The sequence below is a fragment of the Salmo salar genome, chromosome 18 (genome assembly GCF_965601325.2).
Source record: "Salmo salar chromosome 18, fSalSal1, whole genome shotgun sequence".
In the NCBI taxonomy this organism is placed as follows: domain Eukaryota; kingdom Metazoa; phylum Chordata; class Actinopteri; order Salmoniformes; family Salmonidae; genus Salmo; species Salmo salar.
The window spans coordinates 87,261,426-87,283,040 of NC_138308.1; the positions used below are offsets into that span (position 1 = coordinate 87,261,426).

The 21,615-nt window shown below is 49.5% G+C and overlaps 1 long non-coding RNA gene across 8 annotated transcripts in view; it reads right to left on the bottom strand.

Annotated features, from left to right (window-relative positions):
* Positions 1 to 1,585: 1,585 nt before the first annotated feature.
* LOC106577907 (uncharacterized) overlaps positions 1,586 to 21,615 on the bottom strand; it is a 38,263-nt gene continuing 18,233 nt past the window's right edge. For all 8 annotated transcript variants that reach the window (XR_006760518.2, XR_006760522.2, XR_006760519.2 and 5 more), the window contains one exon: positions 1,586 to 3,365. This is a non-coding gene — a long non-coding RNA (uncharacterized LOC106577907). The remainder of the gene's footprint in view (positions 3,366 to 21,615) is intronic.

Below are 21,615 nucleotides of genomic sequence, written 5' to 3' on the forward strand. Positions count from 1 at the left end.
CTAAACCTAAACCTAACCCTAGCTCCTAACCCTAAAACTAACCCTAGCTTCTGACCCTTACTCTGAATGTAATTCTAACACTAATTCTAACCTTAACCCTAAACCCCCTAGAAATAGCCTTTGACCTCGTCGGAACTAACAAAATGTCCCCAGTTGGTCAAATGTTTGTTTGTTTACTATTTGTGAGGGGATTTCTGGTCCCAAGAATAGTTAAACACGTCCACACACACACACACACACACCACACACACTGTAAAATCTGAGACAACATATGTCCTAAGCTTCATTTTAAGGACCGGATGTTGGGAGGACAAGGGTTGTGGTGTTGAGTAATGAATATTTCCCTCCCAGACGACGTGTGAGTGTGCATGTATGTGTGTGTTGTGTGTGTGCGTGTTGCCAGGCAAATACAAACACAAAAATGTGTCACACTGTCACATGTGCTCCCTCTCCCGCCTCTAGGTCACCAGGCTGCTCGTTATGGCGCACACCTGTCACCATCGTTACGCGCACCTGCGCATCATCAGACTCACCTGGACTATATCACTTCCTTGATTACCTGCCCTGTATATGTCACTGCCTTTGGTTCCTTCCCCAGGCGTTATTATTTCTGTTCCTGTGTCATGTCTGTGCGTTGTTCGTGTTTCTTATTTTGTATTATGTTGTGTTTATTTATTAAAACACTCACTCCCTGAACTTGCTTCCCGACTCTCAGCACACATCGTTACACACACACCAGGATCTTTGCGGTTTTCAAACTTTGTTCAGATCCAGAGAATCCGATCCAGGGATGGATGAACTAAACCTATTTTCCCCCTCTTATAAGTATCTTCTTATAGAGCGACTATCCAAATAACATGTGACCTCTTTTTTTGCCAAGATGGTGTGTTTAGAAGAATGGATCTTTGGGGTTTGAAAGATTCTGACACATATATGGATTCCACCCTTTCTTAAAGGGGATACCTCACAATGAGGCATTTTATCTACTTCCCCAGACTCAGACGAACCCGTGGATGTTATTTTTTTGTCTCTGTATGCAGTTTGAAGAAAATTGCTAACTAGCGCTAGTGCAAAGACTGGAAGTCTATGAGTCTATGGGTAGCCACAGACCAAATCCTGAAGTATCCCTTTAAGAAGAGATGGATCATTTTAGAACTTTAGAAGTTATTTTTTTTTTACTAGAGCCCCTGCTTAAGAAAACAATATCAGGACATTTTGGGAGTTTAGTGTGTTCATAAGGATTTAATCAGATTTGAATTGGAATGGATGCTGATTGCCAAAAATGAAGCTCAACTGATAGGAATGAGAAAACATGAGTATATAAAAGGACTAACATTATTAAAATGTTATATGATCGTAATAACTGCTAATGTGATCACCTAGACTTCAAATCCGGGTCTCCAGTGAACCACAACAGTGTCAGCCAGCTGAGCTAAAACCTCGACATTAGCTTGGGGAGCTAACGCAAGTCTTCAGGTCTCAGGCAAGGGTACTACTCATCAATCAAGCATGGTTACTTAAGATGCGAATATAAAATTAACAAAGTATGTGCTTCACTGAAATTATAATCCATCAATGCAATCCATGTATTTGTATTAGTAAAAATCTTTATTTCATGTTTATTTTACAAACCCTTTATTCAGTCAGTATTTTACAAAATGTGCAAAAGATATATACAGCATTACGTGTGACATACAGTACAACTATATACACATTAGACAACCATAGAATCATTTGGCAATCAAAATAAAGTCAAATATCTTTCTGTATAGCACTTTGTGACATCTGCTGAGGTAAAAAGGGCTTTATAAATACATGTGATTGAAATCTTAATTCATGTAGTTATGTATAATCTAATTTATGTGGGGTTAGCTGGCATCATATCATGGTAAATCAGTTCCAATTATGAAATAAAATATAATGAATATAATCTCTTTCGGACTTCCCTTCATAGGCAGTTTCCCACAATTACCCCACTTTTACCATAGTAAATAAATCCTTTATTTCATTTATTTTATATTTTTTGGGGGGGTTGAAATTGAGGGCCATACAGATGTAGGATCTTAATTTGAGCCAGTTTGCTACAGCAGGAAAAGAATTCTGCAGCAACAGGAAATGTGAATTATTATGTGGATTATAATGAACTTGTAGTGACTCTGAGGTGTGAATACTTATGTACATTAGACATATCTGTGTGTCACGTAGAGTAGGCCAGAAGGCTAAACTGGAAAACCTAACCTCTATAAAAAATATAAAGATGGCGGAGCCGCAAAAGTTCTTCTGTGCAACGGTGTTTATTTACATAGTGATTCCGGAACAAAACAACAGTACTGCCATCAAACGTATACCTTATGGGACAGCTTAAAAACAAAGCTGCCCCACCCACAGCTCAATCCAAAATGCCTCTCCTTGAACTGAAAGAGAGGCTCCTTTTGTAGGGGTAGCCCCTCCCCTCAGAACAATTAACACTAATTAATTAAGCAATTACCTATTCAACATAGTTTCCATTTATCTAAACATACCAAAATATATACATTGCAACACGTTTATGAAACAACATCACAATATAACATTTACAAAATTACATCAATACTGACAGTGTCTTCCAATATGCCCGTTTACATTAATGAGCCATTCCGGACAGGCACTACAAAGTAAGCCCAATTCCCTTAGCTCGGGTCCTTATCCAGCATACCTGGAAGCTACAGAGATGGAGAGAGGAGAGGAACAGAACAAACAACCGTGCTCATCCATAACATCGATAAGTATACTAAATATTGCTTATATTAAATATGAACACCTGTCTTTATTTCTTTATACCCTAACTGGTTACTGAAGTAAGTGTGAAATGTATGTACTAAGATAGAGACGTTAACTTGTGTGTCGACCCACATTGTTAACTTATCTGATAACGGAGCAGGGAGGAGTGATGAATGTGTGCGTGCGTTAAAGTACCAAATGCTGCCCGCGGCCAGTGACGGACTTCTACGTCACACTGTGTTTAATTTTAAATATATTTGCATTTTCAATAAAGTAACTAAAATATATACTTTAAGTAAACTGTTTTTGTATTTTTAATTTAACATGTTTATGTTTCTCACATAACATCATTTTAAAGTTATTTTTAAAGCATTAAGGTGTCTGTAGCTTCGCCGCGAACCAGGATGCGTGACAACGACTTCATTTTGGAGGTATGGCAACGCCAGACTAAGGTGTCTGTAGCCTCGCCGCGAACCAGGATGCGTGACAACGACTTCATTTCTATAGCTTCCAAAATGGAGTTAGTGGCTTCAACTCTGCCCACCAGGGTGGATGCTCTAGAACCTTGTTCTCTCCATCACCGTAGACCATAGCTTCTTACACATCTAGAACACAGGAGAGATGACAGAGAGAGATGATGGAAAGGAATTAAGAGAGATGACAGAGAGAGATGATGGAATGGAATTAAGAGAGATGACAAAGAGAGAGGATGGAATGAATAGGAAATGTGAGAGAGAGAGAGAGAGAGAGAGAGAGAGAGAGAGAGAGAGAGAGAGAGAGAGAGAGAGAGAGAGAGAGAGAGAGAGAGAGAGAGAGAGAGAGAGAGAGAGAGAGAGAGAGAGAGAGAGAGAGAGAGAGAGAGAGAGAGAGAGAGAGAGAGATGCTATATAATATCATAGTAGTCCAGCTGTTAAATCTTATCTAGCTGTACACTCACCTATGACTAATCACCACTAGTTTACATTAAAAACATGTGCAATCGTAGTGTGTGTGTGAATATACTTTGTGTCAAAAACATAAACCTCTGTGTTTTTATAAATACTGTATCTAGTCAGCAGCATTACTCAACCAGCTCTTCTCAGAAACTCCTCCGTTCATAACAATATAACAGTCTCTTTCCAGAAACGGTATTAACACAGCTTAACACAGCTATAAACGTAAGGCTTTGCTTGTAATGTTTGTGGTTGTTGTGACGTATTAAGCCTGTCTGGTTTGTTAGTGTTTCATACTGAATAGACGGAAGGTGACTAGGAGTAGATTATGGCAGAAGTCAGACATTCTCTGTTACTGCCCTCCAACAGTTTGACTACCCTCAGGGGGTTATGAAAGCAGTTTGACTACATTTCAGGGGGTTATGATAACAGTTTGACTACATTTCAGGGGGGTTATGATAACAGTTTGACTACAATTCAGGGGGTTATGATAACAGTTTGACTACATTTCAGGGGGTTATGATAACAGTTTGACTACCCTCCAGGGGGTTATGATAACAGTTTGACTACATTTCAGGAGGTTATGATAACAGTTTGACTACACTCCGGGGGGTTATGATAACAGTTTGACTACCCTCCAGGGGGTTATGATAACAGTTTGACTACCCTCCAGGGGGTTATGATAACAGTTTGACTACACTCAGGGGGGTTATGATAACAGTTTGACTACATTTCAGGGGGTTATGATAACAGTTTGACTACATTTCAGGGGGGTTATGATAACAGTTAGACTACATTTCAGGGGGTTATGATAACAGTTTGACTACAATTCAGGGGGGTTATGATAACAGTTTGACTACACTCCAGGGGGTTATGATAACAGTGACTACACTCCAGGGGGTTATGATAACAGTTTGACTACATTTCAGGGGGGTTATGATAACAGTTTGACTACCCTCCAGGGGGTTATGATAACAGTTTGACTACAATTCAGGGGGTTATGATAACAGTTTGACTACAGTCAGGGGGTTATGATAACAGTTTGACTACACTCCAGGGGGTTATGATAACAGTGACTACACTCCAGGGGGTTATGATAACAGTGACTACACTCAGGGGGTTATGATAACAGTTTGACTACACTCAGGGGGGTTATGATAACGTTTGACTACATTTCAGGGGGGTTATGATAACAGTTTGACTACATTTCAGGGGGTTATGATAACAGTTTGACTACCCTCCAGGGGGTTATGATAACAGTTTGACTACCCTCCAGGGGGTTATGATAACAGTTTGACTACATTTCAGGGGTTTATGATAACAGTTTGACTACACTCAGGGGGGTTATGATAACAGTTTGACTATCCTCCAGGGGTTTATGATAACAGTTTGACTACCCTCCAGGGGTTTATGATAACAGTGACTACCTTCCAGGGGGGTTATGATAACAGTTTGACTACACTCAGGGGGGTTATGATAACAGTTTGACTACATTTCAGGGGGTCATGATAACAGTTTGACTACACTCAGGGGGGTTATGATAACGTTTGACTACACTCAGGGGGTTATGATAACAGTTTGACTACCCTCCAGGACGTTATGATAACAGTTTGACTAGAGGTTGCCATTTTTTGGTCTATAGAGTGAGCAATGCTTGATGAATAGTAACAGTAAAATAACAATAGCGAGGCTATATACAGGGTCAATGTGCGGGGGTACCGGTTAGTTGAGGTAATTGAGTTAATATGTATATGTAGGTATAGTTAAAGTGACTATGCATAGATAATAAATAGAGAGTAGCAGCAGCGTAAAAGAGGGTTCTGGGCAGCCATTTGATTAGCTGTTCAGGAGTCTCATGGCTTGGGGTTAGAAGCTGTTAAGAAACCTTTTGGACCTAGACTTGGCGCTCCGGTACAGCTTGCCGTGCGGTAGCAAAGAGAACAGTCTATTAACAGGGTGACTGGAGACTTTGACCATTTGACCTTTGACCAGTTGGAAGGCATAGTGGGATTTCTTATAAGCTTCCGAGTTCGAGTCCCACTCCTTGAAAGCGGCAGCTCTACCCTTTAGCTCAGTACCCTTTGTCATACAACATGTTTTCTTCTCCATTCTAACCTGAACTGCACTATGAGAAAGCTATGCATGTATCAAACCATGCTTATAAGGGTGTTATAAGGCCTGCGTGTCAAATCCAACTGCCCTATTATTAACTATATCACTAGTCATCAATGGATTCTTTCCTCTTCGTTGTGGATGAGTTTGACCCCTATTCAGAGTGTATATTCAATGCTTCCCTCCCCATTCCATAAGAACTTCTGGGAAGTTCTGGAATTCCCCTGTGCGTCTGGGTTCAATCACCAGCGCTGTGTTGCTTTGGCAACACCTCAGGCAGGGCGTTGATTGGATGCAGCATGTCTTGTTATTGTCATGGTAACAGTCACTCACACCATGCCTGCGTCCCAAATAACACTCCATTTCCTACATACTACACTACTTTTAATCAGAGCCCTATGGGCACTAGTCAAACGCAGTGCACTACATAGGGAATAGGGTGCCATTTGGGACAGATCCACCATCTCACTGACATCACTACTACAGCATTAGTTAGTATGGGTTTGGGTAGCTGTTGCCATGGTGATCTACATCGCTGGACATTTGTTATGCCTCTCTGGATCGTGTTAACGCAATTAAAAAAGAAATGGGTTTCTAATCTACGGACACAAATTTTGAAATGAAACGGCGGTGCTATGGGTTCACTTGGAGGAATGAAACGTTATGCCCACGAACACACAGTCTGCATAGGGAGCAGAGGCGGTCCGACTCACACATGCGTGAGGTTGGAGAGAAATTCCATTACGTCAACGACATAAAGCAACACTACTGTAGTTAAACGTCTGCTGTGAAACTACGACATCATAAAAGTTCATTAAGTTAAACAACAGCATCGTGTTAACACCTGCTCCTGCTAATACTATTCCTACTGACTATGACCAGGGCCAAGAGTTTTTCCTGGTCAAGTTATGAGGTCAGGAAAACTCCTATCCCTAACTACAGAATGCAACAGCTCATACTATTGTGACTGTTCTGTTGTACTGCTATAAGGTCACGATGATGATAAAAACATTGATTAATTATCAACTTGACTTCGATTTGCTTCAAATTGTTCTGAATGATTCTACTACTCAGCCCAGCCTGGACGGCATATTCATCCCACTGTGTCCAGAACTGCTTTATCATCATACATCTCCATGTGTTGTGGACTGTCTTTATCTCTGAATCTTCACAGAGGGAAAACAGAACATCCCTTTTCTGGGGCCAGAAAGATGAGGGGACTCCTAGCAAAACAGTGAATGTTACAGAGGTCTCTCTCTAAGTGTGTGCGTGTAATGCATTATCATCGCTAACACACACACACACACCTTTTTCCTCCTGATAATGCATTACTCACACTTAACCACCCGCACCCCTCCTGGCTGACACTGGGGTCAGTGTGTTACTGGAAGAAACTCCTCTCTGTGTCCCAGTGAAAAGCTTCCCCACCCCTCCTTTAACAGTATCCTCATGGGTACCGGAAATACCCAAAAGTCCCCAAAGGATAGTAAAACCAGGAACATTCCCTCTCGTGGGGTCATTTCCCATGTCCCCATGAGGAGGAGTGTATGATTAAATCAATGGAATGACTGTTAAGCCTACTGTTAGTCATACATAGGAGCACTGAAAGGACTGTGTGTTTTAATAAGATGTTTTAATGATGATGAATACATAGACATTGTGTTTTAATCAGATCAGTAAATGGATGCTGAATACATAGAAAGTGTGTTCAGGTATTGGCAGGTTAGTATCTTAGCTAGCCAAATGAGCAAGAACAGACAAATGTGTGTTGTGTAACACTTTGTTCCTCCATGTTCCTTTGTTCCTCCACACACACACAGCCTTCTACCACACACCCCACATACACAGCCTTCTACCACACACCCCACACACAGCCTTCTACCACACACCCCACACACAGCCTTATACCACACCCCACATCCCCACACACACAGCCTTCTACCACACACCCCACATACACAGCCTTCTACCACACACCCCACATCCCCACACACAGCCTTCTACCACACACCCCAAATACTGCCTTCTACCACACATCCCACCTTCTACCACCCACACCATACACAGCCTTCTACCACCCCCCCCACACACAGCCTTCTACCACACCCCCCACACACACAGCCTTCTACCACACCCCCCCACACACAGCCTTCTACCACACACCCCCCACACACAGCCTTCTACCACACCCCCCCCCCACACATAGCCTTCTACCACACACCCCACATGCCCACACACACAGCCTTTTACCACACACCCCACATACACAGCCTTCTACCACACACCCCCCCACACACACAGCCTTCTACCACACACCCCCCCACACACACACAGCCTTCTACCACACACACCCCACACACATAGCCTTCTACCACACCCCCCCACACACACATAGCCTTCTACCACACCCCCCACACACACAGCCTTCTACCACACTCCCCACACACACAGCCTTCTACCACACACCCCACATCCCCACACACACAGCCTTCTACCACACACCCCACACACACAGCCTTCTACCACACCCCCCCACACACAGCCTTCTACCACCCCCCCACACACAGCCTTCTACCACACACCCCCACACACATAGCCTTCTACCACACACCCCACATACCCACCCACACACACAGCCTTCTACCACACATCCCAAATACAGCCTTCTACCACACACCCCACCTTCTACCACACACAGCCTTCTACCACACACCCCACACACACAGCCTTCTACCACACACCCCACACACACAGCCTTCTACCACAGACCCCACACACAGCTTTCTACCACAGACCCCGCCTTCTACCACACCCCCACACACACAGCCCCCCACACACACACAGCCTTCTACCACACCCCCCCCACACACACAGCCTTCTACCACACACCCCCCACACACATAGCCTTCTACCACACACCCCACACACACATAGCCTTCTACCACACACCCCACACACACATAGCCTTCTACCACACACCCCACACACACATAGCCTTTTACCACACACCCCACATGCCCACACACACAGCCTTTTACCACACACCCCCCACACACATAGCCTTCTACCACACACCCCACATGCCCACACACACAGCCTTTTACCACACACCCCACATACACAGCCTTCTACCACACACCCCCCCCACACACACAGCCTTCTACCACACACCCCCCACACACATAGCCTTCTACCACACACCCCACATGCCCACACACACAGCCTTCTACCACACACCCCACATGCCCACACACAGCCTTTTACCACACACCCCACACACACAGCCTTCTACCACACCCCCCCACACACAGCCTTCTACCACCCCCCCACACACAGCCTTCTACCACACACACCCCACACACATAGCCTTCTACCACACCCCCCCACACACACATAGCCTTCTACCACACTCCCCACACACACAGCCTTCTACCACACACCCCACATCCCCACACACACAGCCTTCTACCACACACCCCACACACACAGCCTTCAACCACACACCCCACACACACAGCCTTCTACCACACCCCCCCACACACAGCCTTCTACCACACACCCCCACACACATAGCCTTCTACCACACACCCCACATACCCACCCACACACACAGCCTTCTACCACACATCCCAAATACAGCCTTCTACCACACACCCCACCTTCTACCACACACAGCCTTCTACCACACACCCCACACACACAGCCTTCTACCACAGACCCCACACACAGCTTTCTACCACACACCCCGCCTTCTACCACACCCCCACACACACAGCCCCCCACACACACACAGCCTTCTACCACACCCCCCCCCCACACACACAGCCTTCTACCACACACCCCCCACACACATAGCCTTCTACCACACACCCCACACACACATAGCCTTCTACCACACACCCCACACACACATAGCCTTCTACCACACACCCCACATGCCAACACACACAGCCTTTTACCACACACCCCCCACACACATAGCCTTCTACCACACACCCCACATAGCCTTCTACCACACACCCCACATGCCCACACACACAGCCTTTTACCACACCCCACATACACAGCCTTCTACCACACACCCCCCCCACACACACAGCCTTCTACCACACACCCCCCACACACATAGCCTTCTACCACACACCCCACATGCCCACACACACAGCCTTTTACCACACACCCCACATGCCCACACACACAGCCTTTTACCACACACCCCACACACACAGCCTTCTGCCACACACAGCCTTCTACCACACACCCCACCTTCTACCACACCCCCACACACAGCCCCCCCACACACACAGCCTTCTACCACACCCCCCCCCACACACAGCCTTCTACCACACACCCCCCCCACACACACACAGCCTTCTACCACACCCCCCCCACACACATAGCCTTCTACCACACACCCCACATGCCCACACACACACAGCCTTTTACCACACACCCCACATGCCCACACACACACAGCCTTTTACCACACACCCCACATGCCCACACACACAGCCTTTTACCACACACCCCACACACACACAGCCTTCTACCACACACACAGCCTTCTACCACACCCCCCCCCACACACACAGCCTTCTACCACACCCCACCCACACACACAGCCTTCTACCACACACCCCCCACACACAGCCTTCTACCACCCCCCCCCCCACACACAGCCTTCTACCACCCCCCCAACACACAGCCCTCTACCACACCCCCCCCACACACACACACACAGCCTTCTACCACACCCCCCCCACACACACACAGCCTTCTACCACACACACCCCCCCACACAGCCTTCTACCACACCCCCCCCCACACAGCCTTCTACCACACACCCCCCCCCACACAGCCTTCTACCACACTCCCCCCCCCCACACAGCCTTCTACCACACACCCCCCACACACACATAGCCTTCTACCACACACCCCCCCCCACATACAGCCTTCAACCACACACCCCCACACACACACACAGCCTTCTACCACACAAACCCCACACACATAGCCTTCTACCACACACCCCACATGCCCACACACACAGCCTTTTACCACACCCCCCACACACACAGCCTTCTACCACACCCCCCCACACACACATAGCCTTCTACCACACACCCCACATACACAGCCTCTACCACCCCCCCCACACACACAGCCTTCTACCACACTCCCCACACACACAGCCTTCTACCACACACCCCACATCCCCACACACACAGCCTTCTACCACACACCCCACACACACAGCCTTCTACCCCCCCCCCCACACACAGCCTTCTACCACCCCCCCACACACAGCCTTCTACCACACACCCCCCACACACATAGCCTTCTACCACACATCCCAAATACAGCCTTCTACCACACACCCCACCTTCTACCACACACAGCCTTCTACCACACACCCCACACACACAGCGTTCTACCACAGACCCCACACACAGCCTTTTACCACAGACCCCACACACAGCTTTCTACCACACACCCCGCCTTCTACCACACCCCCACACACACAGCCCAACACACACACACAGCCTTCTACCACACCCCCCCACACACACACAGCCTTCTGCCACACACAGCCTTCTACCACACACCCCACCTTCTACCACACCCCCACACACAGCCCCCCCACACACACAGCCTTCTACCACACACCCCCCACACACACAGCCTTCTACCACACACCCCCCACACACATAGCCTTCTACCACACACCCCACATAGCCTTCTACCACACACCCCACATGCCCACACACACAGCCTTTTACCACACCCCACATGCCCACACACACAGCCTTTTACCACACACCCCACACACACATAGCCTCCTACCACACACCCCACATGCCCACACACACACAGCCTTTTACCACACACCCCACATGCCCACACACACAGCCTTTTACCACACACCCCACATGCCCACACACACAACCTTTTACCACACACCCCACACACACATAGCCTTCTACCACACACCCCACACACCCCACACACACAGCCTTCTACCACAGACCCCACACACAGCTTTCTACCACACACCCCGCCTTCTACCACACCCCCACACACACAGCCCCCCACACACACACAGCCTTCTACCACACCCCCCCCCCACACACACAGCCTTCTACCACACACCCCCCAAACACATAGCCTTCTACCACACACCCCACACACACATAGCCTTCTACCACACACCCCACACACACATAGCCTTCTACCACACACCCCACATGCCCACACACAGCCTTTTACCACACACCCCCCACACACATAGCCTTCTACCACACACCCCACATAGCCTTCTACCACACACCCCACATGCCCACACACACAGCCTTTTACCACACACCCCACATACACAGCCTTCTACCACACACCCCCCCACACACACAGCCTTCTACCACACACCCCCCACACACATAGCCTTCTACCACACACCCCACATGCCCACACACACAGCCTTTTACCACACACCCCACATGCCCACACACACAGCCTTTTACCACACACCCCACACACACAGCCTTCTGCCACACACAGCCTTCTACCACACACCCCACCTTCTACCACACCCCCACACACAGCCCCCCCACACACACAGCCTTCTACCACACCCCCCCCACACACAGCCTTCTACCACACACCCCCCCCACACACACACAGCCTTCTACCACACCCCCCCACACACATAGCCTTCTACCACACACCCCACATGCCCACACACACACAGCCTTTTACCACACACCCCACATGCCCACACACACACACAGCCTTTTACCACACACCCCACATGCCCACACACACAGCCTTTTACCACACACCCCACACACACACAGCCTTCTACCACACACACAGCCTTCTACCACACCCCCCCCACACCCCCAGCCTTCTACCACACCCCACCCACACACACAGCCTTCTACCACACCCCCCCCCACACACAGCCTTCTACCACCCCCCCCCCCCCCCACACACAGCCTTCTACCACCCCCCCAACACACAGCCCTCTACCACACCCCCCCCCCCCCCACACACACACACACACAGCCTTTTACCACACACCCCACATGCCCACACACACACAGCCTTTTACCACACACCCCACATGCCCACACACACAGCCTTTTACCACACACCCCACACACACACAGCCTTCTACCACACACACAGCCTTCTACCACACACCCCACACACACATAGCCTTCTACCACACACCCCACATGCCCACACACAGCCTTTTACCACACACCCCCCACACACATAGCCTTCTACCACACACCCCACATAGCCTTCTACCACACACCCCACATGCCCACACACACAGCCTTTTACCACACACCCCACATACACAGCCTTCTACCACACACCCCCCCCACACACACAGCCTTCTACCACACACCCCCCACACACATAGCCTTCTACCACACACCCCACATGCCCACACACACAGCCTTTTACCACACACCCCACATGCCCACACACACAGCCTTTTACCACACACCCCACACACACAGCCTTCTGCCACACACAGCCTTCTACCACACACCCCACCTTCTACCACACCCCCACACACAGCCCCCCCACACACACAGCCTTCTACCACACCCCCCCCACACACAGCCTTCTACCACACACCCCCCCCACACACACACAGCCTTCTACCACACCCCCCCACACACATAGCCTTCTACCACACACCCCACATGCCCACACACACACAGCCTTTTACCACACACCCCACATGCCCACACACACAGCCTTTTACCACACACCCACACACACACAGCCTTCTACCACACACACAGCCTTCTACCACACCCCCCCCACACACACAGCCTTCTACACCCCACCCACACACACAGCCTTCTACCACCCCCCCAACACACATAGCCTTCTACCACACACCCCACATGCCCACACACACACAGCCTTTTACCACACACCCCACATGCCCACACACACACAGCCTTTTACCACACACCCCACATGCCCACACACACAGCCTTTTACCACACACCCCACACACACACAGCCTTCTACCACACACACAGCCTTCTACCACACCCCCCCCACACACACAGCCTTCTACCACACCCCCCCCCACACACAGCCTTCTACCACCCCCCCAACACACAGCCCTCTACCACACCCCCCCCCCACACACACACACACACACACAGCCTTCTACCACACCCCCCCCACACACACACAGCCTTCTACCACACACACCCCCCCACACAGCCTTCTACCACACCCCCCCCCCCCCACACAGCCTTCTACCACACACCCCCCCCACACAGCCTTCTACCACACACCCCCCCCACACAGCCTTCTACCACACACCCCCCACACACACATAGCCTTCTACCACACACCCCCCCCCACACACAGCCTTCAACCACACACCCCCACACACACACACAGCCTTCTACCACACAAACCCCACACACATAGCCTTCTACCACACACCCCACATGCCCACACACAGCCTTTTACCACACCCCCCACACACACAGCCTTCTACCACACCCCCCCACACACACATAGCCTTCTACCACACACCCCACATACACAGCCTCTACCACCCCCCCCACACACACAGCCTTCTACCACACACCCCACACACACAGCCTTCTACCCCCCCCCCCCCCACACACAGCCTTCTACCACCCCCCCACACACAGCCTTCTACCACACACCCCCCACACACATAGCCTTCTACCACACACCCCACATACCCACACACACAGCCTTCTACCACACATCCCAAATACAGCCTTCTACCACACACCCCACCTTCTACCACACACAGCCTTCTACCACACACCCCACACACACAGCCTTCTACCACAGACCCCACACACAGCCTTTTACCACAGACCCCACACACAGCTTTCTACCACACACCCCGCCTTCTACCACACCCCCACACACACAGCCCCCCACACACACAGCCTTCTACCACACCCCCCCACACACACACAGCCTTCTGCCACACACAGCCTTCTACCACACACCCCCCACACACATAGCCTTCTACCACACACCCCCCCACACACATAGCCTTCTACCACACACCCCACATAGCCTTCTACCACACACCCCACATGCCCACACACACAGCCTTTTACCACACACCCCACATGCCCACACACACAGCCTTTTACCACACACCCCACACACACATAGCCTTCTACCACACACCCCACATGCCCACACACACACAGCCTTTTACCACACACCCCACATGCCCACACACAGCCTTTTACCACACACCCCACATGCCCACACACAGCCTTTTACCACACACCCCACACACACACAGCCTTCTACCACCCCCCCAACACACACAGCCTTCTACCACACCCCCCCACACACACAGCCTTCTACCACACCCCCCCCACACACACAGCCTTCTACCACACACACCCCCCCCACACAGCCTTCTACCACACCCCCCCCACACAGCCTTCTACCACACACCCCCCCACACAGCCTTCTACCACACCCCCCCCACACAGCCTTCTACCACACCCCCCCCACACAGCCTTCTACCACACCCCCCCCCCCCACAGCCTTCTACCACACCCCCCCAACACACAGCCTTCTACCACACCCCCCCACACACAGCCTTCTACCCTCCACACACACAGCCTTCTACCACACCCCCCCCACACACACACAGCCTTCTACCACACCCCCCCACACACACAGCCTTCTACCACACCCCCCCACACACACAGCCTTCTACCACACCCCCCCCACACACAGCCTTCTACCACCCCCCCAACACACAGCCTTCTACCACACCCCCCCCCCCCCACACACACAGCCTTCTACCACACCCCCCCACACACACACAGCCTTCTACCACACACACCCCCCCGCACACACAGCCTTCTACCAAACACCGGAGCCCCCCACACACACAGCCTTCTACCACCCCCCCCACACACAGCCTTCTACCCTCCACACACACAGCCTTCTACCACACCCCCCCCACACACACAGCCTTCTACCACACCCCCCCCACACACAGCCTTCTACCACACCCCCCCCACACACAGCCTTCTACCACACCCCCCCCACACACAGCCTTCTACCACCCCCCCCAACACACAGCCTTCTACCACACCCCCCCCCCCCACACACACAGCCTTCTACCACACCCCCCCACACACACACAGCCTTCTACCACACACACACCCCCGCACACACAGCCTTCTACCACCCCCCCCCCCACACACACACAGCCTTCTACCCCACACCCCACATACACAGCCTTCTACCCCACACCCCACTTACAGCCTTCTACCACACACCCCACATACAGCCTTCTACCACACACCCCACATACAGCCTTCTACCACACACCCTACATCCCCCCAGTTATCATAGCCCTGTTATTGTGTGCCTCTCTCCCTGTCTGGCCTTGACTGGGCAATGCCCAGCCTTCCTGTGCCATGTTGGCAGACAGAACACAGGTCCTCTACCCCCCACCTGTCCCTCTACCTCACCTGTCCCTCTACCTCACGGGTCCCTCACCTGTCCCTCTACCTCACGGGTCCCTCACAGGTCCCTCTACCTCACGGGTCCCTCTGCCTCATCTATCGCTGTAGCAATCGGTGAAGTAATGGAAGATCAACATACATGTTTTGTATTTATTTATTTTTTGTTAAAGGGGACACTGCAGTGAAGCTTTTGAGTACAACATCTAAATTAGGCTACCATGTAGGGAAAGTGAAATCTTACCAATTTGTCTTATATTCTTACTGGAGCTAATAAAAAGTGAAATAAGTCAAACCACATTTTAGATTGATTTGATTTAGTAGTCATAAACACACATGTTATTGGTCTCTGAGTTAACACATGACGGCCTTTAGCTAATCCTTGTTTGGACAACACCACACCACACATTATGAGCCAACTGGCTTTGAGGGCTGCCAAATCAAACGCTTGCTCGTTACACACACACACACACACACACACACACACACACACACACACACACACACACACACACACACACACACACACACACACACACGTTTTACCATCCTTATGGGGACCATTAATTGATTCCCATTCAAAATCCTATTTTCCTTAACCCCTAAAATAGCTTTTTTCCTTTTCCCCACTTGTCAGAATTTTCCATGTTTTACCAGAAGGTCCTCACAAGGATAGTAAAACCAAACACAAACTAGGGAAAGGCTTTTGAAATAATTTCACGACTTGAATAATATCTTTTTTTTTTCAGATATCCGGATAATCAAAATACATGTATTTTGAAATAATATGTATTTTTAAACTTCAATGGAGACTTGCTCACACGACTTGAGAGCCACTGCTTGTTTCAACAGAGGGGTGGGGGAGGGGCAAGAGTGGAGCAGGGGCCAGTGTGTGTGACAGTCTATGTGACGCATGGAGAAAGAGAGAGAACATAGCCAAACCGACTCGCGCTAATTAAACAAACTTGTTACTGCCACAGTTTATCGATCATACCATCTGGTAATGCCTGTCTTGACGGAAATCATTTTAAAGAAGCTAGCTAGCTAGAGTAGCCAGCTACGTTAGAGGAGGCCTTGTCTACAACAACAACTCCATTCATATGAAACAACAGCCTACAAGACAGGAATGTCCTCCCTCCCCCTCCTGTTTGCATTGGCAATTGAACCGATTGCAGAAAGACTTAGACAGGACCCAAACATGTCTAAGCAACCATGTCTTTCTTTAAATAGTATTTTATTATAAACATTCGGTCTGGCTGAATGTATTTTTTTTTATTCTCAAAAATGAATACTCTCCAAAGTAATCGAATACTAACGTCCTGTGGCAAAGAAGGGGGTCGAGTGATAAATGTCAGATATGTGAGAGCAGACCTAATAAACGGGCTCTGCCCGATCACTAAAATGGCCACCCCGGTCAGAACTACAGATCACAAAATGGCCGACTGCCAAAACTACAATTCCCAGAAGCAAGGGGAACCCTCAGAAGGTGGAGCCGACCCAGTGGTAAAGGGTCAAGACAAACCAGGAAGGGAGAGAGAGGGCTGGAAGGATCTATGAACCATAGAGAAAGAGACAATCTATATTGGCTGGATTTACCGTGTATGAGCTGGACTGTTTTGGACTTACCTGTTGGCGTTTAGACCTGGACCTACCGAGAACCAGATTTGTGTACCGAACCCTGCTATCCTTGACCTTGCCTGCGGCCTGGGTGGACCAGGACGGAGGAACAAACACACAGAATACTCAGGGATCGTTGACACTCGGATCCTCAACATTGAAAGGGATGGAGGAGTCCTCTACTCCTGGAAAGGGACAACAGGGACCACCAGGATCGGGAAATACGACCCCAATACCAGACAGAATAAGCTCCTCTACACATTTGACAAGCACAAGAGCACCAGCGGCACACTTATAACCGGCAGGCTACCCTGAGGGAATTTCAACCGGGAGATAAGGTGTTAGTGCTGATCCCCACAGTAGAGTGCAAACTACTAGCCACATGGAAAGGACCATATGAAGTACAGGAGAGAATAGGAGAAGTTAATTATCGGCTCCGACAGCCAGGTCGACGGCCCAGGAACAGATTTATCACATAAACCTGTTAAAAGCATGGAGAGAGAGAAACACTAATGGTCACGTAACCCACACACACACTCAGGAGACAGCCGAAGTAAATATTTCACCTACTCTGTCCCCAGCACAAGTACAGGAAGTAAAAACCCTGATCCAGAAAAACAGAGATGTGTTTTCAGAGGTACCCGGCCGAACTGAGGTTACGGCTCATGATATCGTTTCCCTACCAGGGAGAAAAGTGAACATGAGGTCATATCGGGTATGTTGACAGCTGGAGTGATCGAAGAGTCACATAGTGAGTGGTCTAGCCCAATTGTGATGGTCTCCAAGCCCGATGGGGCTTTGCGGTTCTGTAACGACTTTCGGAAGGTAAATGAAATCTCCAAGTTTGATGCCTACCCCATGCCCAGAGTAAACGAACTACTGGATAAAATTGGTAAAGCTCGGTACATTACGACCCTGGACCTGACAAAAGGGTACTGGCAAATTCCTCTGACCCCCAGGGCCAAAGAAAAGACAGCCTTTGCAATCCCTGACGGTTTGTTTCAATACACCGTCATGCCATTCGGCTTACACGGGGCCCCAGCCACCTTTCAACGGCTCATGGACAAGGTCCTAAAACCGCACCAAGCATACGCCGCAGCTTATTTAGATGACGTGGGGATCTACAGCCCAGATTGGGAATCCCACTTACCCCGGGTACAGGCAGTGTTAGACGCCCTTAGAAAGGCAGGGCTCACGGCGAATCCTGCCAAGTGTTACGTGGGGTTAAAGGAAACAGAGTATCTGGGATACACCGTGGGAAGAGGGTTAATCAAACCCCAACGTAAGAAGATGGAGGCAATTAGAGAATGGCCGAAACCCGTAAATAAGAAGCAGGTTCGAGCCTTCCTAGGGCTGATCGGTTACTATCGGAAGTTCATCCCAAGTTATGCCACAGTGGCCGCCCCACTCACCGACATGACTAGAGCCAGAGGGCCAAACATGGTCAAGTGGGATGAAAGGGCCACCAAAGCATTTAGGACATTACAGGAGGCCCTCTGCTGTAATCCAGTGCTGGTGGTACCAGACTTTGAGAGAGAGTTCGTGGTTCAGACGGATGCCTCAGAGGTTGGCTTGGGAGCAGTGCTATACCAAGAGGTAGAAGGGGCGGAACACCCCATCCTGTTTTTAAGCAGGAAGCTGGAACCACGGGAAACCAACTACGCAGTCGTTGAGAAAGAGGCGCTGGCAGTAAAGTGGGCTCTAGAAAGCCTGAAATACTACCTGCTGGGGCGCCACTTCACCCTCATCAGTGACCATGGCCCACTCACCTGGATGCATAGGGCTAAAGAGAAGAACGCTCGGGTGATGCGGTGGTTTCTGAGTCTCCAACCGTTTCACTTTGACTTGAAACACAGAGCAGGGAAGGAAATGGGAACTGTGGATGGGTTATCCTGCATGCACGCATATTTTGCTGCGGTAGCCCGACCTAGGGGGTCGGATCTAGGGGGGGGAGATGTGTGGCAAAGAAGGGGGTTGAGTGATAAATGGCAGATACGTGAGAGCAGAACTAATAAACGGGCTCTGCCCGATCACTAAAATGGCCACCCCGATCAGAACTACAGATCTCAAAATGGCCGACTGCCAAAACAATTCCCAGAAGCAAGGGGAACCCTCAGAAGGTGGAGCCGACCCACAAATAAAGGGTCAAGACAAACCGGGAAGGGAGAGAGAGGGCTGGAAGGTTCTATGAACCATAGAGAAAGAGAATCTATATTGGCTGGATTTACCGTGTATGAGCTGGACTGTTTTGGACTTACCTGTTGGCGTTTAGACCTGGACCTACCGAGAACCAGATTTGTGTACCGAACCCTTATATCCTTGACCTTGCCTGCGGCCTGGGGGGACCAGGACGGAGAAACAAACACACAGGTACTGTCATGTTCGAAAGAACTTTCATTCTGGGCTGATTTTGGTGACAGTTTACCACTTAATTTGTGACAAACGCTCCTAACCTTGAAGAGGTTTGCCACAGTCCGTTAAGATGTTTGAATAACCGTGTCTATCCCCAACACAAACCTCCTAAACCCTCATTCTTCAGGAGGCAGAGAAGAGATCTGAGAAAAGGAAGGTCTCTCTCTCTTTCTAAGTCCTGTCTTGAAGACATTTAAATACATTGGTGTTCATCCATATTTCTGTAGCTACAAGTCGCTCACCATTGACGCTTGTTATAGACCGCCCTCAGCCACCAGCTGTGCCTTGGACACCATATGTGAATTGATTGCCCCCAAATTATCTTCAGAGTTCATCCTGTTAGGTGACCTAAACTGGGATATGCTTAATAACACCCCGGCCGTCCTACAATCTAAGCTAGATGCCCTCAAACTCACACAAATTTTCAAGGAACCCACTAGGTACAACAATAAATCCGTAACCATGGGCACCCTCATAGATATCATCCTGACCAACTTGCCCTATAAATACACCTCTGCTGTCTTCAATCAAGATCTCAGAGATCACTGCCTGCGTCCGTTATGGGTCTGCGATCAAACAACCACCCCTCATCCCTGTCAAACACTCCCTAAAACACTTAAGCGAGCAGGCCTTTCTAACCGAAGGATATTGACCTCATCCCGTCAGTAGAGGATGCCTGGTTGCTCTTTAAAAGTGCTTTCCTCACCATCTTAAATAAACATGCCCCATTAAAAAATGTTGAACTAAGAACAGATATAACCCTTGGTTCACCACAGACTTGACTGCCATTGACCAGCACAAAACATCCTGTGGTGTTCTGCATTAGCATCAAATAGCCCCCGCAATACGTAACTTTTCATGGAAGTCAGGAACCAATATACACAGTCAGTTAGGAAAGCTAAGGCTAGCTTTTCAAACAGAAACTTGCATCCTGTAGCACTAATTCCAAAAACTTTTGGGACACTGAAAAGTCCATGGAGAATAAGACCACCTCCTCCCAGCTGCCCACAGCACTGAGGCTAGGAAACACTGTCACCATCGATAAATCTACGATAATTTCAATAAGCTTTTTTCTACGGCTGGCCATGCTTTCCACTTGGCTACCCCTACCCTGGCCATCAGCTCTGCACCCCCTGCAGCAACTTGCCCAAGCCCCCCCTCCCGCTTCTCCTTCCCGCTTCTCCTTCACCCAAATCCAGACAGCTGATGTTCTGAAAGAGCTGCAAAATCTGGATCCCTACAGCTAGGTTAGACAATAT